The following is a 19375-nucleotide window of genomic DNA, read 5'->3' as shown; positions in this document are numbered from 1 at the left end:
GACCATATCAATCAGTGGACCACCTCATCGAGCGAAACTGGCAGTGACTCATAACTGGAGAACTATTAACTCCACTTGAGCACATATCTCAGAGCATGCCCCACATATGGGACTTGGGGTGGGCGGGAAACCGGGTGGGGCTTCTCCCTCAATACCCCCTTTTACCTCAGATACATGATGGAAACAATATGGACATAATAGCATTGCCCACCTCCCTATCCCCCTGAACCTTTTTTTTTTTCCTTCTCTTTCTTGATTTTCCTTCAACTATAGTTAACTATGTAAAGATTGTCAACAACAATACAATAAAATGGATTATATAAAAAAAAAAAAAAAAGTCAAGAGGGCCACATTTATAGAAATTAGAAAATATGGGAGAGTCCTCATTTTGTATGGGAAAAACATGACCCAGAAAAGCTAAACAAAACATCCAAATCCACTAAATTCTGCTGAGCTTAACCCACAATGCAAGTCTCTTTTCAAGAGTGAAATAAAGTTTAGGTAAATGAACTTCGATGTTATCCTCTGGGAATTAAAATCTGTAATCTTTATTTCATATGCTGGGAATTCAGATCTGCAGACTTTTATCTTCCAGGTTTGGTAAAACAGTGCGAGAGGGTGTATGAGAAATTTTATTTTCTGTTTTTAGAGGTTTAGTGCATAAAGTCCCTGTGTGTTTCTCACCTTGTGTCAGTTTCCCTTAATGTGATCATCTTAAAAGCCCATGCTACCCTTCCCAAATCTGAGGAACCAACACTGCAACTGATTATTAAGTAAACTTCAGATTTTCTCTGGGTTTTAGCAGGTTTTACAGTAGTATCCCATTTTTCTGTTTCAGGATCCGAGATGCCAGCATATATTTAGCTGTAATGTTTTCTGATTTCCTCTGCTCTGTGACAGTGCCTTGGCCTTTGGTTTTTAGAGCCTTGACAATTTCTGAGCAGTACTCATCAGGTATTTTGTAGACTGTTTTTCAGTTTGAGTCTGTTTGTCTTTCTCTCTAGGCTGGTGTTGTGGTCTTTGGGAAAGAATCCTGCAAGGGTAAAGTGCCCTTCTCATTGCATCATATCAGGAGGGGTGTGATAATAGCACACTGATGTGTTGACTCTGATCATGTGGTCAAGGAAGTATGTGCCAGACTTTTCTGTTGTGGAGTTAGTGTTTTTCCCTTTCAGCTTCATTCTTTGGAGGTGAGTCACCAAGAACTGAAAGAGGAGAAGGGTTTATCTACATTTATCATTTGGAATCCTTCTGTAAGTGGGATTTATCTCTTTCCCCCATATTTATTTATGGAAATATTAATTTAGAAAATAATGGCAATTTTTGAATTTGTGGGAATTATAAGACAGTGAATTTTAGCAGCTATCAAAGTATTGGGCAGGTGTTTTGGTATAGAAAATTGAACCAATGCTTATGACATGCTCATCCCATATTAGCACCAGTTATTCAGCTTCTGATCCAGCTTCCTGCTAAGGCATCCTGGGCTGCAGCACATGATGGTCCAAATAATTGGGTCTCTATCTGCTACCTACATGTAAGACCTGATTTCAGCCTGCCCCAGCTCAACGTGATTTCAAAGAGTGAACCCAGAAATGGAAGATGCCTCTTTCTCTCTTTCCCTCTCTCTGTCTTTCCTTCTCTGTACCTTTCAAATTAATAAATATCATTTTTTAAAATTAGCATATGGTGTTGGAATAGGAGTTTGAGAGATGAAAACTTCTTAGGGTGCACCATCATGGCTGAAACACTTCCTATCAAACTTATCAGATAAAGATTATCCTTTAATCATTGAAAGTATTTTAATAAATTCTCATTTTATGGCTGACTTTCTAAGATGAGCAAAATACTTTTTATTTTCCCAAAGAGTATATCCTGAACATAATTAAGCCTTTTTACAAAAACTGATCACTATACTGAAATTCAGAGCCTTATACTGAAATTATGCTTGAAGTTAATGATCTTCAGGATTTCTTCCAAGTTGTTATGCCCTAACAACTATCACACAAAATTAATGAAGTTATATAACCAAATACTTGTTTTGATTTACAGCTTTTACTTTGGGAATGGTACCACCAGTGGTTTCAGCTAAGCTTGTGGCTTCTCTGCTTGTCCCTCTCTCCTCTTCCCCCACATGCAGGAAAAAAAAAAAGAGAATGTGGAAATGGTGATCTCACCCACCGTCCTGTAGCCCTTGACCTAATCAACTATCATCAAAAATAAATATAATTGGGCCCGGCGGCATGGCCTAGCGGCTAAAGTCCTCGCCTTGAAAGCCCCGGGATCCCATATGGGCGCCGGTTCTAATCCCGGCAGCTCCACTTCCCATCCAGCTCCCTGCTTGTGGCCTGGGAAAGCAGTCGAGGACAGCCCAAAGCTTTGGGACCCTGCACCCAAGTGTGGGAGACCTGGAAGAGGTTCCTGGTTCCCGGCATCGGATCGGCGCGTACCGGCCCGTTGCGGCTCACTTGGGGAGTGAATCATCGGATGGAAGATCTTCCTGTCTGTCTCTCCTCCTCTCTGTATATCCGGCTTTCCAATAATAATAAAATCTTTAAAAAAAATAAAAATAAAAATAAATAAATATAATTAATTAAAAAAAACCGGAGAAGCAGTAGATGTCCATTCAGATACATTCAGGGAAGAGCATAAGTCACTGGGGAGCTTGTTAAATTTTGAGTTAGATTCTAACTCAGGCCTAATGTTCTAAGCTAATGTTCTTTTAAAAAAGATTTATTGATTTTATTTCAAATGCAGAGTTATAACAAAGAAAGATGGAGAGACAGAAGGAGGTTGTGCATGTGCTGGTTCCCTCCCCAAACGAGTGCAATGGCTGGAGCTGGGCAGGTCCAAAGCCAGAAGCCAGGAACTTTGTCAAAGTCTGCCATGTGGCCCATGTTCCACTGCTTTCCCAGGTGCATTAGCAGGCAGCAGGATAGAAAGTGCAACATCCAGGACTCTAACCAATGGTAGTATGGAATTGGCTCTGTAGGCAGAAGTTTGACCTGCTGCCAGTACCAAGGCTCTATATTTCTAACAACTTCCATGGTTATGCCCATGCTGTTAGCCACATTGAGTAGCGAGAGCCCTAGGAAGCCCCACTCCAAGTGCAGAGTCTAGCTCTTGAGAGGGTCCGCGAGTTTCTTGGCAGAACAGAACTTTCCTCTCACGTTACACAGTGTTTTGAACCAACAATCAGTACAAGTAAGAGCTTAGACAAAAGGAGCCAGGTGAAAAAAAAATTAACTCATTTCTCTAATAGAAACCAAAGAAAGACGATTCTTTCCCTTCAGAACTGACAATGAAAGAAAAAATATTCCTTGACTCTATGGTTCCTTTGAAGGCCAAATAAAACATTCAGACCATATCAAAAAGACAACAAGCTACTTTTATCATCAGTTTCGTGGAGGAAAAGTCCACTGCTAGAATTTGATTCTTCTTATCTTAAATTTGTACTTGGAGAGGTTAGGATAGAATCAATGTACATGTTATAAGACAGCTTCCGCTACTGTTTTCTCAAGACAGACAGTAGGTTTGTTTTTCCTTCAGGATCTAACTCACAACAGCCAAACACTTACCAGCTTCCAGCAGAAGCTAACAAGCTAATATAACATGTAGAATCCACTTATTTTACATATAAGATGAAGGATGTAATTCCTGGATGAAATGTAGCACCTTCCTTCGGGCACCTAGTGAATGGTGTTTTGACTGTGGGTTGTTCACATGGTGTGAGGAGGGTAGCAGCCTTCTGGAGTAGCTGCAATACGGAGGACACTACACTATCCAGATACCCCAATTTTAGCCATGCTGCATCACAAGCTATTTGGGTAACCCTGAACAACCCACTTAGCCTCTCAAGCCCTAAGTGCACAAATTAGTTAATTCTCAAGATTTTTCTTAAGTCCTACATGTTCACCATTCTGTCTGCCACCTTAGGAAGCTATTTTGTATACAATTTCAAAACAATGCTCCTTTCTGTTGATAGTACTGTTTATAAAGCAGACCCTGCCAGCATGTGTACTCTGGAGCAAGGAGCAGTCTAATATGTCAAGTAATCAGCAGAAGAAAAATAATTAATTTTGACCTCATTTCTGGACTGTTTGTGGTTGTAAGCCAGTTAGTGGCTAACATTGTGTAGACTTGTTATTTCATTTCCCCAGATAATTACTAAAAATAAAAGTGCACAATACGAATTACACTAGTTCATAACATTATGCTTTTATCATAATCAAATATTAAATATTATGTTAGAGTTAGTTCGGGTTAAAAAAATGGCTTTGGGGCCCGACATGATGGCTTAGTGGCTAAAATCCTCGTCTTGCATGCACTGGCATCCCATATGGGCACCAGTTCATGTCCTGGCTGCTCTGCTTCCCATCTGGCTCCCTGCTTGTGTCCTGGGAAAGCAGTTGAGGATGACCCAGGGCTTTTGGACTGCATCTGCAAGGGCGACCCAGAGGAGGCTCTTTGGATCACCTCAGCTCTGGCCATTGTGGCCACTTGGGGAGTAAACCAGAGCACGGAGGATCTTTCTCTCTGTCTCCTTCTTTCTCTGGATCCATCTTTCCAATAAAAATTAACACTAAATCTTTACCGAAAAAAAAAAAAGGCTTGGCTTCATTAACAAAATGATTGGGGTTCATCAACTGAATTACACAAGGTGAAGAGGTAAACCACTGTGCTTCAACATTTTTCAGAATAGCAGAAATGTGTCTGAGATGGTATCAGGCACCATGGCACAGTGAAACAGTTTAGCACAGTAGCAAAGAATATGTACCAGCTCTGGAGCAAAATGACCTAGGTTGGAAGCCTGACCCTCCAGCTTATCAGCTATGTGACCTGGTGTAAATTACTTAACCCAGCTGGACCTCAACTTTCTCAAATAGAATATGGATGCTAATAGTATCATCCATAACACTCATGGAGGTGTTATGATGACTAAACAACTTAATACATGTAAAACACTTAATAATAATAATAACGGCTAACGTGTAGCAAATACCCATTCACTACATAATTGTTTGTTGTTTTTATTAATTTCAGGAGCTGAAATGAAGAAAGAAGAGGAACTAGTCAGCTCTCTTGGTCACGTGCTTCCATTGCTGTGGCCCTCTCACCCTTGGCCTCCCCAGTGTCTGCTTGCTCTCTGGCTTCCTGGGGACAGACTCTGAGGACAGGTGGCCCCTGAGCACGGCCCCTATGTGTCTCTATTCCTCACCCTGTGTTCACTGCTTGGGTGCGACAGTAAAGATGTTAATGCTAGCAGCACAGGTACGTACAGCTGAGCACACTGGCTCCCTGTAGGTGGGGGAAGAAGCTCAGCAGGCTTCTGGGACCACCCCATCCTGGAAGGTTTTTTTTTTTTTACCCATACGGGTGCCTGTAGCTGGGCCGTGTGCCCACCTCCCCCCTCAACACACCTCTGAAGGGCCCAGGTGCGACTCAGTCGAAGGCACTGGGCGAAGTCCCTCCGGCCGCTGGTGGCTCACTCTCATTGTTTGAAGGGTCTTGATTTACAGGGAAATGACAGGCTCTCACGGATTACAGTAGTGACAGATAACATGTAGTTTTTGTGCCCAGGTTAGGAATTACAGGTGAGGGACTTTCATCAACAAGTCCACGACATTTGTATGTTAGTGGGAGACTGACAGCAAATTGGTTTGGAGGAGAGAATAAGAGTGAGAGAAGTGGGTGTGATAGCAGAATCTGTGGGGGAAATGGGAGCTCACCCCTGTGGAACTGCAGTCTCTGCTGGCTCACCCAAGAACTGCAGATGGGGTCAGATCTTGCTGGGGAGCTAAGGGGCACCCCAGCTGGGTTTGGGTTCCCACTGATGAGGATGAGAGTAGGATTGGGGCATCAGGCTTGGCTGGACATGGCTACAGCCTGCACCAGCGTGGGTGTGCACTGGACTATGGAGCATCAGATTGGGCTAGACTCAAGCCCCCATTGGTACATGTGGATCAGGTCTTGCAATAGGCCAGTCCGGGCCAGCACACAACACCCACTGGAAGATCTGAAAACCATGGCAGAGGTCAGGAGGAGCTAGATCAGGCCGCAACACCAACCAGTTCACATTAGGACTGGGACAGCAATCAGATGGGCTAGGATAGGTTGCAGCACCCACCAATAGGAGCTTGAACAGGGCAGACTAGACTAGGTAAGGATGCACAATAATATTGCGGATGCTGAGATGAAGCGAGTCATGCCAGCTTGGACCCACTGGGGGCCGGGTTCATGAGTCCCAGGGATGGGGGATCTGACTGGGCTCAGGTAGTTTGGCTCAGGTCTGGGGTCCACCTGCATGGTGAGGGCCCGGTGCCTGAGCCCCAGGGGTGGGGGGATTTGGTGGGACTTGGGTCTCATGGCCCGGGTCCTGGGGCCCACTTACTAGGTGTGTGTTGTGTTTGTGAGCCCCAGGGGTGGGGGATCTGGTGGGACTTGGATCTCCTGGTCCGGGTCCCAATTCCAGGGCCCGCCTACTAGGTGAGTGTCAGGTTCTTGAGCACCAGGGGTGGGAGATCCAGGGATGCTTAGAACACATGGCTTATTTACAAAAACATGTCCTACTTACTGAAAAAGGCAGAGCAGTGGACATAGGCCCTGTTGTAAAAGGAGAATATGGCAGTTCATTTGGTGCTGTAGCAAAGGACAGAACTAGCTGGACAACTACCCCAAATAAACAATGACAGCAAAAAATCTTGGTGAACGGAGCCAATGGACATTGGGAGGGTGACATCATCCTTGAATTGGTGAAAATGGCAGCATTTTAGAACTATCCAAAGCACTTGGACAGAACCCTCAGAATATGTACACATTGCGACTCTGGGTTGATATGAGGTGGCAGTTCCTTATCCCTGGGCACTGGATTCTGTGAAAAGTCATGAGTGGTTTCCCGTTTGTCTCCCCGCTTCCCCCAGGAACAACAAGAAGAAATAGCAAATTTGGAAGCAATGAGTACACCCAATTTTCCCTAGAGCTTGATCTTTCCCACCCTGATCCACCATGTAATCATTATAAAAAATAAAATTTATGTAAAAAAAAGAGGAACTAGTCAGGACAGGAAGGTGACCTTGGTCATACTAAAAGAAAAAACAATGCAGACAGGAAGCTCAGAAATGAAGAAGAAAGTACTTTTTTCCATCTAGTTCCTGTAGGAGCGTGCTCTTATAACAACACTCTACCCTGTATGTGTAATATCTAAATATGACTATATAGATCACTTCATTGGATTATCAGCACTCTAGAGAGGTCAAGTCTCTTAGGAGACCCAATGAATACTGTCACAGAATGTGGGGTTGGTTAAACACAGGCTAGACCCCGAAAGCGCCACAGCCTAGTATAGAAAAACACTGCAAACTATCCACGCCTGCGGGTATCTGAGCAGCGTGAGTGCTAGGCTTTGTTACGCATCACTGGACATGTAATGTGGGGCCATTCTGTTTCCCAAGATGACCTCACCTTACATTTTCCAAGATCATTCTATTTGATCACTTTCTTATCATCAAATTCATCAATATCTCATTTTTTTGGTAGTAAGTATATTCTATACTCCTTCCTGGCCTTTATTATATTTTAGATCTACTTCAAAGTAGCCATAAAAAGCTTTCTTGGTTTAGTTCTAAGAGATACTTGCAGTTTTTACTTGTTTTTGTTTTTACTAAGATAGCAAGGCAACATCCTATAGATCAGTGCCTCAGAACTATTAGATGACTAGTAGAAAACATCTACTTAGCAATGGCATGTGATAAGGGACATTAAGAAGTTTGTGGAGGTGTGGGCATGTGTCACAGTGGTTTAGATGCTGCTTGGGAAATCTGTAACCATTTCAGAGTGCCTATGTTGTAGCCCAATATTCACTGAGATGCCACTTTCGCTACTATTGCGCACCCTGGGAGGCAGCTGATGTTAGTTCAAATACTTGGGTTCCTGCCACTTATGTTGGATACCTGGGTTGAGTTCCTGGTTCCTGGCTTTGCCCTTCCTCAGCCCTACCTGTTGTGGGCATTTAGGTAGCGAGCCAAAGGAAGGAAAATATCTTTCTCTCTCTGATCCTCTCTCTCCATCCTCTGCTTCTCCAAAAATGTTTTAAAAGTTTATGCAAAGGGTTCACAATGTAAAGCTGGCATCTACAATGCATATCATATGGCATTAATTCAAGTTCTGGCTGCTTCACTTCCCATCCAGCTCCCTCTTAAAGCTGCTGAAGGTGGTTCAAATGCTTGGGCCCCTAAACCCAAATTGGAGACCCAGAAGGAGCTCCTGGCTCCTAGTGCTGGTAGGCCCTGGTTCTGGCCATTGAGGTCATTTGGGAAGTGAATCACGGAAGACTTCTTTTTCTCTCTCTCTCCCTGTAACTCTGCCTTTCAAATCAAATCTTTTTGTTTTTAAGCCAATGGAAAAAATGGAATTATAAGATAGTTTATGGGTCTAGCACAGTAGCATATTGGCTAAAGTCCTTGCCTTGCACGTCCCAGGATCCCATATGGGTGCTGGTTCATGTCCTGGGTGCTCCACTTTCCATTCATCTCCCTGCCTGTGGCCTAGGAAAGCAATAGAGGATAGCCCAGGGTCTTGGGACCTTGTCCCTGTGAGGGAGACCCAGAAGAAGCTCCGGGCTCCTGGCTTTGAATCATCTCAGCTCTGGCCATTGCGGCCACTTGGGGAATGAATCAGCAGACAGAAAATCTTTCTCTCTGTATCTCCTTCTCTCTGTATATCTGATTTTCTAATAAAAATAAATAAATCTTTTTTTTAAAAGATTTATTCATTTTATTACAGCCAGATAACACAGAGGAGAAGAGACAAAGAGGAAGATCTTCCGTCCGATGATTCACTCCCCAAGTGAGCCGCAACGGGCCGGTGCACGCCGATCCGTTGCCGGGAACCTGAAACCTCTTCCGGGTCTCCCATGCCGGTGCAGGGTCCCAATGCTTTGGGCCGTCCTCAACTGCTTTCCCAGGCCACAAGCAGGGAGCTGGATGGGAAGTGGAGCTGCCGGGATTAGAACCGGCACCCATATGGGATCCCGGGGCTTTCAAGGCGAGGACTTTAGCCGCTAGGCCATGCCGCCGGGCCCAAAAAATAAATAAATCTTTTTTTTTTCTTTTTTCTTTTTTATAATCTATTTTATTGTGTTGTTGTTGACAATCTTTTCATAGTTAATTACAGTTAAAGAAAGAAAAAGAAAAAAAAAAAGGTTCAGGGGGATAGGGAAGTGGGCAATACTATTATGTCCATATTGTTTCCATCTTGTATCTGAGGTAAAGGAAGATATTGAGGGAGAAGCCCCACCCGGTTTCCCGCCCACCCCGAGTCCCGGATGGGGGGCATGCTCTGAGATATGTGCTCAAGTGGTGTTAATAGTTCTCCAGTTATGAATCGCTGCCAGTTTCGCTCGATGAGGTCGTCCACTGATTGACACAGTCCATCATAAAGTCTCCGTTTGCCCCATTTTTCGCTGCTAGCATATAGCTGAGATGAATGATTGATCTGCTCTGTCTTCTGTCTTTTCTTGATTAGGGTTCTGAGTCCAGCAGTTCGATTGGGGAGATCTCCAAAGAAACTTTGAGGTATTCCCAGACTAGTTTCTTGCATGTTCTAGCAAGCACAGGGCCCGGCACAGTCCATCACCCCGATCAGCTGGTGGTTGCAATTGCTGGGTTGGTTCTGTTTTCAGTCCCGACTTCCACTGGAACCAATGGGTGTTGCAGTCCAGTCTGGTTCTGCCCAGCACGTACTCGGCCCTCACACTAACCAGTGGGAGCTGCAGCCTAGTTGGGGCGACCCACAATAACCCTCACCCGGCCCGCCCCTGGTTTGCCAGTATGTGTAGCAGAAGACCAGTCTGTCCCCCATCCCATTTGGCTCTGGCACTTGTCAATGGGTATTAAAGCTTAGTTCTATCTAACCAACTCAACCATCCAGCCCTCACGGGTGTTGTTGAGTGCCTCTCTATCTAGCCATCCCAGCCCCCGTCCTAGTTTTCATGCCCTCCCACGGGACTAGTGACCCAAGAAGGGGGAACCCACTTTTTCCCTCCCAGGTCTCTCTCTGTCCCGGTTTATGTACTCTTTAGGTGGTTCTGTGATTTGACTTGACAGAATTAGTCCCCAGTGCCAGCTTCTGCGGCTATGCCCAAACATCCCTCACCCACTCTAATTTATGCTTGCACCAGCAGGAATAATCAGCCCAGCCTGGCTTTTCCCTGATCTATTCCACATGCAGCGCACAGGTGTTGTAGCCTTGCATAGTCTAGTCTGTCTCTATCCCAGCCCAAGCTCTCCAGTGGGAGTAGCTGTCCGGCGAGGGAACCAGCCCCTTAATCCCCCCGCCAGTTCTTCCCCTCCCTTCCTTCCTGGATCTCACGTGTGCTGGTTGGGTGCTGCATTCATATCCAGTACAGGCAACCATGCCCTGGCATTCCATAATGTGTACTTGTTTTGTCGCGACCAAACCCGGCTCATCCCACACTCTGATCTGGTGATTGGATTTGCCAGTGGGTGATATGGACTGATTCAGCCTGGTCTGCTCCTGACCCATGCTGAATGTGTGCCAGTGGGAAACTTTCCATGGCCTATTCTGGACTGTTTCCTATCATGCTTCTTGCGCTTACCTGCAGGGACTGTGTCCTGCCAGAGGAGTTGCCCAGGCTCCTCCATCAGAACCCCTCCCAATGGCAGGTTTTGCGCATGCCAGGGGGTCCTTGAGCCAACCCAACTCAGTTCACGTCCTGTCCTAGCAGGGACAGTGGCTTTTCCTGGCTGGCTTTCACCCCATTCTGGTTCTTGTTGTTGGATGTTTCAGCCCGGCCATGGCTCGTCCATACCCACATACAGCTCACACATGGCTCAGTAGGGGGTTGAGACCCAGCCTAGTCAGTCCCACATCTACCCTCTGGTTCTCCATGACACCAGATGGTGTTGGGGTCTGAACTGGCCTGGTGCATCCAATCCCAGCCCACACTAGTGCCTCGGGTGACTGCAACTGTTTCCTAGATAGAATGCAGCCCCAATTCTAGCACATACGCCCCTTGGTGGGAACCTCAACCTAGTTAGGGTGTCCCGTTGCCTCTCCGATTGGGCTTGTTCCTAGCTGTAAATCATGCACCTGCCCGTGGTTGCTCTGAGGACCAGTAGGTGCAAGAGCCTAGCTCGGTATGACTTGTGTTCCATGCTGGTTTCTAGTTTTGCTTGTAAACAAAGGTTTGCTCAGTCCTGCCCAGTACATTACGTTCCATTACCAATTTACACATTTTGGAGCTACTATGCCCTGCTAGTCCGACCCCCAGATCTGGATGGCATGTTCACCAGCGAGAGCTATGACTCGCCAGGGGAGCTTCCCAAGTACCTCCACTTGATCCACTCCCAAACCCAGTTTACATACATGCCATTGGTTTTTAGGCCAGTGCCCGGTGTACTCTGGCCTCCCATTTGGCCTTGTATGAGCTGGTGAATGTTGCAGCCTGGCCCACCCCACAGCCTATTCAGGATGCACATTTGGGTGCTGCTGCCTTGCCCAGTCCAGTCTATGGCGGATCCCTTTACCTGTGATTGATGGCAGGCTCCTTGGTCACACCTAGCTTAGTCCATAACCACCTAAAATCTAGGTTTACCAGTGGGGCCAAACTTTCTACAGGGTGTGGCCCACACATCCTGCAGAGTCCACCCCAGGATAAGGTTCTAGAGTGCTAGTTAAAATTATGGACCTGCCTAATGTGACCAGTCTCCTGAACCAACAATGTCAGGCAAAAAAATATCCTGCTAGACAATCTGGGGGTTATCTTCTGTATTATAGGTGTTCAAAGCTCAGCATTATTGAGTGATTAGAAGTTCTCCAAAAGAAGAGTTACTGGCGTTGGGAATCTTTAGGATTGACTCAGAAGCCAGAAACAGTGGGGTCACCCTAGAGCTATCTAAGCAGCAATTCGGACATCCATTACCCCAGAGCTTCCCGGCCGGGCGGCCAGCAGGCAAAGCCTGGCACCACATGACGCCCTGGATGAGGCCGAGGACTCGTTCACTGCCTTGCGGCAGTGTCTTTGGCGTGAGCCCCCAGCATTGGGTCCGACCCGGCAGGGGCACCCCCACAGCCACCACACTGTGAGGAGCGGCAGTTGCCTCCGAATCCCAAGGCCCGAACCAAAAATAAATAAATCTTAAAAAATAGTTTATTCGAGTGTAAAACATTTCCAAATTAGTTTTTTCATAATATGCATTTTCAATGAACATTTTGAAGTCCCCCTCTTAGAACATAATTTCTAGTGGAAGAATGGGCAATATGTTTCAGAGAGGTTTTTGCCTATTGCTAAGATAATAGTTAACACTGAACACTTAATATATGCATGGCAGCATATTACATGCATTGCATATATTTAATTATCATTGCAATATGCGTAGCATATAACAAATGATAGAAATTCGATTCACATTTGTTAAATAAATTAGGTATAAAGTAGGTATCTGTTTTATCCTTTCACAAATGATTAAATTTAGGTGGAGAATTCTTCAGTTTTGACTAAGGTCACGTAACTATTAATTAGTGGATTTGGCTTTCTAAGCCAAATTTGGTTACAGCATAGCAAAGTACGGTTCTGATGGGAACTTTGGAGCCAGCCAGACCACAGAGTTTTGAATTCCACCTCTGCTATTTACTGGTAGTTTGAATCTGGGCAATTTACTTAACATTTTTATGATTCAATTTTAGTATCTGTAAATCACAAATCATAGTTCCAACTTCTTCAGTTGACTGAGGAGAGTAAAACACATAGAATTGTACATTACAAGCCAACAGAGGCTCCACCTTTAAAAAGAGATTTCCATAAATTATCTTCTTATAATATCCCTACAAGGTAGGTGATGGTGATTATAAGTAATGAAATAATGTATCTGTTAATTCTCAGAGTAATCTGTTCTTTAAATGACAAGAATCAGGCTCAGAAGCCCCGGGGGCATGGCCTAGTGCCTAAGGTCCTGGCCTTGAACACCCGGGATCCCATATGGGCACCGGTTCTAATCCCCCCCGGCAGCTCCACTTACCATTCAGCTCCCTGCTTGTGGCCTGGGAAAGCAGTCGAGGACGGCCCAATGCTTTGGGACCCTGCACCCATGTGGAAGACCTGGAGGAAGTTCCTGGCTCCTGACAGAGGATCGGCACAGCACCGGCCTTTGCGGTCACTTGGGGAGTGAATCATCAGGCGGAAGATCTTTCTCTCTATCTCTCCTCCTCTCTGTATATCTGACTTTGTAATAAAAATAAAAATAAATCTTAAAAAAAAAAAAGAATCAGGCTCAGGAATGTAAGATGAATTGCTGCAGATCACATGAGGAGAGCAAACCAGTAGTGATACTCCCAGTCCCTGTTGCGAGAAGGCAGAATGAAAAAGAAAAGATAACAGGTAGTGTCAACTCTTCAAAGCAGGAAGATGTAGAGGGAAGACAGGAAAAAGTGAACTCATTCAAAGCAGAATAAAGTGAAGGGCTAAAAGGGATGCCGGTTACATATGAGGAAAACCAGAGGAAGGATAAATTTATAAATTCTTTCACTAAGATTCTAATCCAAACAAGTCAGGCACTATGTCATTGATTCCAAACATATTGAGTTTACTTGAAGTCAGAAAAATGTGACGGTCTGGAAGTAGCAATGCAGAAGAAGTGGGCCAAAGAAAATGATGAAAAACTGCTAGGCATTCACGCCCCCCCCCCACGCACATTTTTGAGAGTAGGAGGGAAACAGTGACCTTTTTTCCAGTGAACAAATGAAGCTTTTGGTAGCAAGGGTAATAGGAACAATGTGATTATTCTCAAGAAAGTTCCAGATCTGTTCACTGTGAGAGAATTCAGAAAGAGTATCTTCTTCCGTTTGTCTTCAGTTTTGCTATTTTAGAACCGTATGCATCGATTTCTTCTGAGTTAGTCCTCCGGGTTTAAGGTCAAAAGATCACAAGTTTGTTTCTTAAAGTTCGTACTTTCAGTGGGACCCTATTAATTAGTAAGGTAGAATGGCAAGTAGCAAAGAGAAGGGTTCTGTGTCTTCCGCCTGGTCTTAGTCCTGATTTATCAATGAAGTGTAGCAAAGTGCTAAAGAAAACTCCAATGAGGGGATACCTTTGGATACAATGGATAAAGCATGTTCACACAGCCTCTTCTCTGTCTATTGTCTGGGTTTGTTTCTGGCTCAGTCCTTAAGACCAGATCTTATAGTTTGGTCAACTACTAGACAAGTTTGATTGCTTGAAAGTTCAGAGAGTTATTATGATAGACTAAAACGACCATATCTACTGTCCCTTAGATAGAGTATTCAAACCAAATTTTCTGAGATTCTTCAAATTTATCCCCCTAAATTCAAACAAAAACTAAGTGAATCTCTACTAATCAAGAGAATGGATAGATTTAGTTACTAAACACCTGTCATTTTGTTCAATATTGGGGTGGAGAACAAAAATTGTAAAATATCAGAAAAGGGTATAAAGTCCCAAATCATTTAAAGATTTCACAGGAGAGATAATACAGCCTCTACAGATAATTGCCTAATAATACAAACACAATGCAATCAGATGTTTAAATGAACACATAAATGCTAAAGGGTTACAGATTAAGGAATAAGCAACTTGAACCCAAAAAAATGTGAAGGAAATTTTCCTGGAGGTCAGAGGTACACTGAGGTATTGTAAATGAACGGGATGAAGTAAAGGGCTTGTTTGGCTATGTGAATATCATGACCTCTTTCCTCTTTATATGATAGTGTACTGTATGCAAGGCCTTCCCACTTCCAAGCACACAGAAAGAACAAAGGGAATGGTGTTGAAGGCTTTCCATAACAGAGTCCCATTTTACAAATCCTGCCTTGCCTCTATTTATTTCGACAGCCCAATAGTTTTTATGTTATACTGAAATGTTTCAGGCTCTGTGGTAGGTATGCAGCATCCAAAAAAAGAACAGGGTCTATTTTCTGTTTGCACAAAGACACCATAGCTACAACAGTGTGATAATCACTCTAAGGCACATATGTGCATAGAGTATTAAGCAAGCCCAAAGCACTTTCCTGGAAGGAAAGGGGCAAGGTTAAGGAAATGTATCAGCTTTCTATGATGAAATGTTTTAAGGGTTTTTCTTATTCCTGCATGCTGTTCTTTCTTCTGGATCAGCCTCCACAATCAGAACTTATCTAGTATTGGTCAACACTTAGACAAGTCTGCATGTCTGAAAACTCTAGAATTCACTAGGAGAGACTAAATTCTCAAGTCCAATCTACTCCAGTGATAATCCTTAGTAAACACTCTAAGCACTATAGTTTTCTTGGCTAGATAAACACAGTGGAAATGTAAGAGAGATTGGAAGGAAGGAATTTTATCAAGAGGGTGTTGAAACAACCTAATGAAATTATAAGGATTTCTATTGATGATAATAGAAAAATGATGACAACCGTTTAGATAAACTGGAGGTTTCTAACTCATATTCAACATGAAGATACACTGTTTGAACATTAGCAGCGATTATAGAAGCAATCTTGAATTTTAATACATTCTTACAACAACTAATTCAGCCAAAAGCATAAAAACATGTAAATGAAGGAGAGATGAATGACAGGAGTAACAGGAAGGGTGGCCTGTGGGAGTCTGACGTGTTTGAATAGAAAAGACCTAATCCATGTAGCAGGTGTCACTCTACTACTCAAGATAAACTTTTCATTTGTATTTAGCACACCAAAAAAAAAAAAAAAAAAAAAAAAAAAGGAGCATTAGAAAATAAGTGCCTAAGGTGTGATAAAACCAAAATGAGTCTTTTCAACATTTCTGAAACCCAGGAACCACGTTCCAACCTTAGGGCACTGGTTGGATTTCTCCTCTGCCTGGCACGCTCATCCTCCTCCCCTCCAGTTCTGCCTGCCTCCCACTCATTCCTCAGGTCTCAGCTGTACTGACACTTTCTTGGAAAGATCTCCCGGATTCCCGGTTGAAAAGTAAGAAGTCTGCAGGAGGCACAGCGGTCTCTGCCTCTAGTTCAAGCTCATAAAGGCTTTAGAATTTCCTGGAGTTAAGATACTCTTTTGTTCTAATGAAGCAATTCTTGCTGGGCTGCTGGATGGCCCATCATCATCAGAAAGAGCAACCATGATTATAAATTTGGAGTTTTCAGTCCCTACCTCATCCTCCAGAGAGGGGAGAGGAGCTGAATAAGAAGTTAAAGTCTTCCCTAAGTAATGAGAAATCCCTATGGGGTTGGGGGAATTTCTGAGTTGATGAACACATCCATGTGTCAAAATGAGGGTACATCAGTTCTGTGGAAGAGGTCTAATACTCAGGAACCCTTCCAGACCACCTTGTTTGTATCCGGGCATCTGACTGCTGATCCGTTTCCTTTGCTATAACCTTTATCAGTAAACAAGTAAACATACATAAAGGGGTTCCCTGACTTCTGCGAGCTGTCCCAACAAAGTCCGAGGAATTTGAGTTTACAGGCTGCCAATCAAAAACACAGGCCACTGGCATCTGAGATGAGAATGGTCTTATGAAATGGAGCCCTCAATCTGTGGGGGCTGTCGCCATCTCCAGGCAGGCAGAAGCAAAACTATATTGAATCAGAAGCCATCCAGGGAGGTCTGCCACAGGATTGCCTGATGCCTGGGGGCCCTTCTACCAATCTGTGTCAGAAATGTTCTGTTGATTAGAAAATGAGAACAGGAAAAATACTTTGCTCTTTTCCCTATCCCAGTGTAGTCCTTTCTGATTATTTCTTCATTAGCAATTTTCATTACCTTTAATTACCTGAGATTTTCACTTGTTTACTTCTTAAATGTCTGACTTTCCCATTAGAGTATATGTTTCATGAAGGCATAAATTACAGAGTGATTGGTTTTATCATCACAGATTTAGCCTCTGGTATACAGTAACTAGCATGAAGTATAGGTTTAATAAAACCTTCTTAAGAAAAAAAATGAACATAATATATATATATGCCTATACACACACACACACTATATATATATACACACACATACTTGTGTGGAATTATGTGAATCAACATAATAGGGAAAATTATCTTAATATTAATTTCTAGGAAATGAAAAAATGAGCAGTTACTTGACAATCTGCAAAACTGGACTTTCAGAATGATGTTCTATGAAATTCCACCTGCAGATTATTTTTGTCTAGCAATCCCCTGCCTCTAAGTCTTCTTAAGAAATATTCTAGGGCCCTGCTTGATAGTCTAGTGGTTAGTTAAACCCTTGCCTTGCATGTGCCAGGATCCCATATAGGCACCGGTTCATATCCCGGCCACCCTGTTTCCTATTCAGCTCTCTGCCTGGGGCCTGGGAAAGCAATCAAGTGTAGAAGGACATTATGACCCTGGAAGGTCAGAGAGCCCTGGATTACAATTGATTGGATAATATTTGTATGATAACAACTGAATGGATACCTTTTGTATCCATCCAACACTGATTGGATATCATTTGTATGAGAACAGTTGAGTGGACAGCATGAGAATGAGAACACTTGGTAGAATATACAAAACAAAAGGAGTTCCAAACAAAAGTATAGAAAACAGTTGATGGGTTTTGTTGATAAGCTCAATACTTCCTCCCTTATCCTGTATGACCCTCAGTGTATAAAGTCTGATGCTACTAATAAACGTTGGCTTTTGGCCATCAGTCAAAGTCCACGTGTGTTATTATTGGTTCCATGCATCAAGTCCATGGCTGTGGGACAGCAACAATCAAGAATAGCCCAAAGTCTTGGGATCCTGCACCTGTGTGGGAGACCTGGAAGGGGCTCCGGGCTCCTGGCTTCAGAACGGCTCAGCTCCAGCTGTTGTGGCCATTTGGGGAGTGAGCCAGAGGATGGAAGATCTTTCTGTCTCCCCTTCTCTCTGTATATCTGACTTCCCAATAGAAATAAATTGTTTTAAAAAAATGACAAGGAATGAGAAGTGAATCCCCACCAAACACTGTATCTGCCAGTGCCTTGACTACTGATTACCCAGCTTCAAGAGCTTCAAGAAATATTTGATGTTTACTTCCTGTCAGCAGTTGGAATAGACCAAGACATTATATAGTGTCTTCTCCACTAGAGTATACGTTTCGTGAAGGCACAAATTACAGAGATGGTTTCATACTCCTGGGTGTATGCTGGGAAATCGAATAGAAACAACTGGGAACGTTAGTCTACAAGCTGGTAGACTTCAGACTAACTGGGTTCTGACTCCCTCTAGCGGTTCAATCTTTTGATGTTTAACTGCTACTCTTCAATTCACAAAATTACCAAATTTGGGACTGTATAGACAAATAAGCAAAAGATTCACATAACTTCCATTAGAATGGTTTCCTACAAGATGTGCCATTGAATACTATGATAAATACAGATGCTCAGGTGGTTAAAATAATAATGGTGCCAATGGTCTCACCTAAAGTATTTTACTGGCTGATTGCAAAAAAAAAATCAGTTTTGCTAAGAGTGCATGGGAACTGAGGACGCAGGATCAGGATCCCTTGTTACTTTTGCTTATTATTTAATCTAACAACCAGACCTTTTAGGGGGGAGATGAAGTGAATATTTAGTGTGTATACAGGCCCTACTAGAGGACTCTCATTTGATTCAACCTCTCAGAAATCCAAAGCAACACGGTGTTTCTTCCAAACCACAGTCCTAATATCACAGCCGCCATCTCTGTTTGAAACCAATACAGAAAACTTGAAGGCTGTTTAAGTTCCTTTGCCTGCCTGTACTGATTTCCTTAGCTTGGTTTCAGCTATGTTTCTTGCTGTATTTTCCACATGACCATGCTGGAAGGCTCAATGTCATGACATTAAACTTTGGCTTCCTGGTCAGTTCTGTTCTGGAGACACCCATAAATTGACCTCACTTTTTCACATGACTGTTCTTTATGAATTTATGTGATTGTTCTTCAACAATCACATCTTCTTCCCCTTTCTTAGATCCCAAAGCTTCTTGGAACTGGAACAAAAGAGACTTCATGAGGTACAGGCATAATGGAAGAATAACTTCAGCTGCATTTTATTCTCATCCTCAGAGGCCAGTAAAAGCAATGGTTTTCCATTTCAGAAAATCAAACATTGAGTTTGAAAGAAAAAAAAAAAAAACAGGAAAGGGTGACTTATCCATTTCAGAACTTCTTTTGGCTGTGCTATTGTTTGGTTTCTTTTAAGTGGTTCCAGCACTATAACCAGGAAAGTGCAGTGGAGACCAGGTGAGTTTTCTGTGAAGTCATAGCAGTTGGATGGCAAGGGACTAGGAACTGGCACTGGGCTTGTGATCCCAGATCCAACACTATTTGCCATGGATGCTGCTATAGGATTACAAAGAAGTAATTCAGGCATCGGAACGAATGCACCGGTGCAGCAGATAAATCTGACAGCCTGA

This window comes from Ochotona princeps, chromosome 6 (assembly GCF_030435755.1).
Source record: "Ochotona princeps isolate mOchPri1 chromosome 6, mOchPri1.hap1, whole genome shotgun sequence".
Taxonomy (NCBI): domain Eukaryota; kingdom Metazoa; phylum Chordata; class Mammalia; order Lagomorpha; family Ochotonidae; genus Ochotona; species Ochotona princeps.
Note: the sequence above shows the minus strand (reverse complement) of the source record.